This window comes from Symsagittifera roscoffensis, chromosome 5 (assembly GCF_963678635.1).
Source record: "Symsagittifera roscoffensis chromosome 5, txSymRosc1.1, whole genome shotgun sequence".
Classification (NCBI taxonomy): Eukaryota; Metazoa; Xenacoelomorpha; order Acoela; family Convolutidae; genus Symsagittifera; species Symsagittifera roscoffensis.
The window spans coordinates 9,178,549-9,184,816 of record NC_087066.1 but is presented as its reverse complement, the minus strand read 5'-3'; the positions used below and the strand labels follow the sequence as shown (position 1 = coordinate 9,184,816).

The following is a 6,268-nucleotide window of genomic DNA, read 5'->3' as shown; positions in this document are numbered from 1 at the left end:
TTTAGTTTTTATAGATAAAAATTCAAGTCCTCTTTTTTAATAGATAGAAGTTCAAATTCATATTATTGAAATAAAAACGTTTTTCCATCACAAGAATCCGTTTTGTGGTCATATAGCCAAAATAATTGTAAGTTAACCCGCCCAGTAATTTGACAGCCTATAATTGTATTTTGTAGCCTGTCTCTTTAAAATTCAAAATAAAACCGTTTTTTTTTTTCATTAGAAATGATTTATATTGTTCATATTTTTCAAAGCAAAATCCACTTCTTTAATGGATTCTTTCCAACTAATTTTCAAAAATATTTTATCAAACGAAACCCAATCCAATATAATCGATTATAATTAAATGTAATCCTTTTCTTTTATATTTTTTGTTTTCAATTGTTCATAATAAGTTCAAACTCAAGTTAGTTATTTTGTGTCTCGCTGGAATTGAATGCTGTCTTAATTATTCTGTTTTTTTTTGCAATTCCCCCCACGTTTAACTCCTACCCCAGAGTAACTTATTTCGGTGGCCGGTTGGATGGGAATGTTGCTGATTCTGGGATGGGGATAATTGGTGAAATGATTTTGGGCCCGCATCCAGTTTCAAGCGTTAATAATCGAATATTTTGTGAAATAAGTACCAGTCTTACCAAAATTCAGAATATAACGTTTAGAATGAATTAATAATCGATTACGATTTTTTTCTTGAAGCTAAATTATAATCAATTATAATAATTTGTTAGTCAATTGTAAGCAAATAAATTTACACCGTTTTAAATTTAATTATAATCAACTATAATCAATTATTTTTGTCTCATTTTCTAATTTATTTGTTATGCGCCGACAAAATTCCATTACAATTGATTTTTACCCAATGAAGTTTTGTTGCGGGAATTGAACACAAACTTCAAAAGAATGTGACAATTGTAGGATACTGTTTTTCTCTAGAGACTTGATGTAGTTTTTTTGAATGACAAGAACTTTTCTTCTATAGATTTTCGTTTAGATACGAATTCAAACAAATACTTAAATATCAATCAGATGCTGATGGTAAGTTCAACCGAAATAACGACTCATTTTACATGACATTTAACCTTTTCTAAACTTTATTTGACCTATCCATTAAATGTGAACTTCTTGTTAAGTATTTCGAGCGGCCGAATCCGAAAAAATCATAGCATTCTGAATCTGGTTTTCTAAAGACCAAAAACATTCAACATATCATTTTAAAACTTGAAACAATTATAAAATCTAAATAGGTCATCTTTCAAAAATGGCTTTTTCAGTCCTAACGTTCATTTTTTATTCTCTTATGTTTATAGGCTTCTTAGCTTTTGTGTCGAACTTCGCAATTTGTTTGATTTTATCACTTAAACAGAACAAACGACCTTCTGAATACTTGGTGATATTCACTCTGTTCACAGATTCCCTTTACGGGATTTTCCTTATATGGCTATCATCGGCTAGTTTGTTCATTCCTCGGTCATTGTCTGAGCAGGGGTTTGTGAATGGTTCGGTGTACTTTCCCTACCTGGGACTATCAGCTGCCTCGCTGTGTCTTCAGGTTCTGGTCGCTAGTAACAGATATATTGCAGTTATGAGACCTTTTTCCTACAAAGTCATCTTCACAAACTGCAACATTAGCATCTCATTGGTTATAATTCTTATAATCAGCTCGACTTTTTCATTGGTGGGTTTGCGATTCTTCAAAGACAGGGAGGACTTGAACCGGTTTAACCTCTTCTGGTATTCGTTTAGACTTGCGTTGGTTTTGATCGAGGGGTCTTTGAGCATTGCTCTGTACCATGTAATATCACGGCAGTTCAATGTATCTTGTATGCAATTGGCTATGGCACCGGTCAAGCACACGCTTTGCTTCAGAGTCCTATCGAAGAAGACAAAACAGACAGGTTGAAACTATTGTTTCTCAAAAATATTTTATAATCATTAGAGGAAAAATAGTAAGACAATGATGTAATTGTTTGATCAAAAAATTTCTAGTAATGGGTTGAGGTTCTTAAGTAAAAACAGTTTTAACTAAACAACGTTTTTTGTCATACAGTTAATGAATATAAGAAATGAAGTTTTCGAAGATATAGAACTCTTCTGTTCAAAACTATTCAGGTTCAAATAAAAATTAGTCGTATTTTTTCTGTGAAACAGCCCAGTCTAAAAAAAACAGTTTTCAACGAAAAACCACTAGAATACAATCATAGAAAACTTGTCCAAGTTTTCGTTCAACCTGTAATTCTATTAAGACACGAATGATGCAAATATGAACAAAGACAAAAATTTTGTTATCGAGCGACCTACTACCAACAACAATATTGAAAGGAAAAATCAGAAGAACCGCTTCAAAATGACAGCCACATTTCTATTTGTGGGGATCATGTTCCTCGCCCTGTCAGTACCCAACTGTATTTTGACTCTTCTAATGGCCACACTGCCACCTACGGGTACAATTCGTGATAGAAGGGTCCCAACAAAAAATATTTCTGAACAAGGATAGGCGGATACTGTGCAAGTAGAACGGAATTTTCCGACTGTGGTCCTAAAAAAACCAAAACAAAAAACGTTTCTTTTTTTTCAAATTAGTGTCATTTTTTCTGCGTGGTGTGATAATAGGATCTGAAAAAAAACTATAAGTTAGGCATATTTGACAGTCATTATACTAAAAGTAAATTGAAAAACAGGTTTTGTAAAAAATGCAAGAAAACGAAAAAACTAAAAGTAAAAAAAACTTTTAAAAAAATTTAAAAAGTTATTTCAAACTTTTCATTGTTTTTCGGAAAATTTAAACAAACTATTCTTGATTAAAACTAAATTGTTAACGCTTAAATTAAGCACAAATAAACCGCAGCTAGGTTCTATGGATAAAAGTAGATTTTTGTTGTCAGAAAGGTTGGCCTTATAATCGAATATAATGACCCTTTGGGACCAGGCAATCAGTTATAATCCTTTCTAATCCATTCATTTTACAGAAAAAAAATCGATTATAATCCATTTAAAATCCATTATTTTGGATTATTATGGCTCATAATCTATAAATTTTTGCTAAATTTTCTGAAACAATTTGCAGCTTTTTTGTTTTACTCGCAGCTTACTCGATTTCTAAACCAACTCAGATTTAGTTAAGCTAAGAAAAACCATTTTTTTTCTACTGACGAACGACCCTCCACCCCACCTAAGCTCAGCTCATCCCGCCTACGCTCAACCCACCTAAACTCACACCCGCCTGCCACATACCCCCATCTACCCCCACCTACACCCCACTTAGCTTCCCCCCATCTAGCTTTTACTCACCCACCCCCTCCACCTACCCACCACGCCACCTGCATACCACGCCCTACCCCCTCTCATCTACCCCCCCCCAAAAAAAAAAAGAATAATTTGGGGGGGGGGGCGGTAATCAATTGATTAATTTGATTTCCACTTTGTTTATTTTTTAAACGCATGTTAGTTCTCTATAATTGATTATTTTAGTTTTTTTGGAGACAGGCCATGAAAACTCATAATAATCGATTGTTAACTATAGAGCCTCATTGCAGGAAGCTAATGTAAGCCTCATTCGCTCAAAATTAGACGAAAAATCAAAAATTTTCAAATTGGTTTTTATCGACACTAGTAAAAGTATTTAAACTTTTTTAAGGTCGTTCGCTTTACGACTTGAAGAACTTTGATATGATATATAACTCGATCCAGTCCGATGACTATTTGTGGTACCTGATTTTGCATGGAAAATAAAAAGTTGAAAAAAGGGAAAAGTTAAAATACACCCGAATACAAAAATCCAACCCATTTTCATTGGTTGGAGCAAAAAGGGTCCACTAGCGAGCGGGGTTCAACATCGGATGGTTATAAACAATACCAAACCAGTAAATGCATAGAAAATCGCTCGCTAGTTTCCGAAAGTTTTCTCGTTTGTACTTGATGGGCTTTGGCGAACCGACTTGCTTGCAATTGATTTAAGTAACACCAAACAAATTGATTTTTTTGATGACGTGTATTTTGCATATTATCACTCTACATACCGATAAACCTAACATTACCGGTGTTTGCTATTGAGCTCCAAAACAATTTAAGTCTGCCGACCCCTCGGTTTTAGTTTTTCGCCATTAATGTCAATGCAAATAATTCTTTTTATGATTCCACTAATTGACACAAACAATTTTACGTTTTCAAAATATACACAGCTTGGCCTCGTTATTAGAGGATTTTTGTAGATTTTTGGGACCCTTCTATCACAAATTGTACCCCCTCTTTTGTAGAAGGGAGAGCACTGTTCACCATAATGATGGTCACATTCTTACTCTATGGGTGCACGTTTCTGCTTAACCCCTTCCTATTTGCACAGAACAACTCATATCTGAAGAAACAAATTCAGATAATTACTTCACGCCTGGCATCTAATTGTAGGAAGATCAGAAACAGAAAAAACCACGACAGTGAAGTTGGTCCGAATCTTTAGGTGGTATGCAAGACAGAAGAAAAAAAATTAGACGAAACTTTAAGTGTAAAAATTATTGTTTGAAAAAAACACAAAAATAGAACAGACAAAACTATCACAACTTTGAAGCGGAGAAGTTGAACGAAAACTCAAACAGAGGTGAAGAAATAGACAACGACTCGAAGTTTTTATCAGGTGAAATGCGAGGATAGATAAAAGTTCATTGTGATGATTCAGTTTTTAGAAAGTAAATAATAAAAACTAATCTTTCATAGCGTATGTTCTACACCTTCCCCTAAAAGCAATAAACAGAAGAAAAATCAACACTTTGTTTCAAAATAAAAAAGTAAAAACTAAACCAGTTTCAGATATCGTAGACACAACAAGATTTTTTAATACACCTCTCTCATTGCGAGAAGGGTGACAATTTAATGTTTTTTTTACTATTTCCATTTTGCAACACATTATTATAGGGGCAGTGATTGCTTCGAATCATTGAGTAATTTTATCGAAAATAAGCTCTAAGGGTCTGAAAGGAGCCATCTGTTGTTGATAGAAAAGCCGCATTTACCACCTCCTTGTTTCAGTTTACATAAGACTAAACTTTTTCGGATTAGTGTTCCAAAAATCGTGTTCAGTTGAGCTAAATTCTACAGCTGAGAAAGTGTGGATAATGTTGCTTCTTGTTGTATTTTCAGAGTGATGGTCCTCAAGATATTTTGTCATCTGTTTCAAGTAAGGAAGCGGGGTCGGTTTTCAATTCACTGATGCTGACGTTCTTATCTTCGTCGTTTTTTGCTTTTTCAATTAGTTGATTTGCTTTCTACTGGTGTTTCAGAGTGATAGCGCGTTGGGAAGGGTTTTCCCGGAACTGTGCTTTAGTAATTAGGATTGTTGACTCAATTTTTTGCTACTCTAAATCTCAAACTCAGCAATTCTACTTTATCACCGTCATGTTCCGAGATGCATTTTATTGATCTCGTCAAGTTTGTTTTTTGGATTTTCGAGAAAAACCTCAGAAGACTTATGCATGACGTGGTTCTTTTATTCAGACATTTGGTTTGATCTTTTCTTGAGCCACGACTGTTGTTCAATTGATCCTCAATATCTGTGCAGGTGTCAATAAGGCTGCTGCTTGTTGTATCTTCAGAGGGATGGTCAACAATCAACGAGATACATTGACATCTGTTCTAACTGACGCAGTAAGGCTTTGGTAATTTTTTAATTTTTTCAGTTCATAGATATAGGTATCTGCCTTTTGGTCGTCTGTCGCTTCTTTATTTCGATGAAATGCTTTTTCAGTCGTTTCAGAATAAAATAGCTTTGAGCGAGGCTTTCTTTTTCTGGGTTTTGTTGGTGCGGTAGAATTTCACTTCATGTTAATGCTATATCTTAAATCTCCAACCCAAAGAGCAAGAAGTTACTTTCAAAACATTTCAAAAGCTATTAGAAAAAAAGTCCTATGAACTGTAGTGGAAAATATGTGTTAAAGTTTCGCTATTACCTCAATTGAAGAGAGCATAAAACACACGAGTTTAGAGAAGTTGAAGAGGACGTAGATCACAATAGATTAGCATTAAGTTTTCTAGAAAGGATAAAGTATAAAGCAAGTACCAAGAAAACTCGATCGTTTTTTTGTCACTTAAGAATGCAAAATTAAAACTTTTCACAGGGGCGCAAAAATTGTAATTGTAGAGCAACGGAGTCAGTGTGGGCAAAGGCTTGGCTGCTGGATAGTTTCATTGAGACATGATGAAAGATCAGAAGTGTGATAAAGTAAAAATTCACTCATCCATTTCCTATTTTTTATTTGCTTTTCCAGAACAGCATTAATTT

The 6,268-nt window shown here is 34.2% G+C and overlaps 1 long non-coding RNA gene across 1 annotated transcript; it reads left to right on the top strand.

The window, feature by feature from the left end:
* The first annotated feature begins 1,095 nt into the window (after positions 1–1,095).
* On the top strand, positions 1,096–4,721 carry LOC134846430 (uncharacterized). Its single transcript, XR_010162803.1, has 3 exons — positions 1,096–1,895; positions 2,244–2,441; positions 4,254–4,721. It is a non-coding gene; the product is annotated as an uncharacterized LOC134846430 (long non-coding RNA).
* The last annotated feature ends 1,547 nt before the right edge of the window (positions 4,722–6,268 follow it).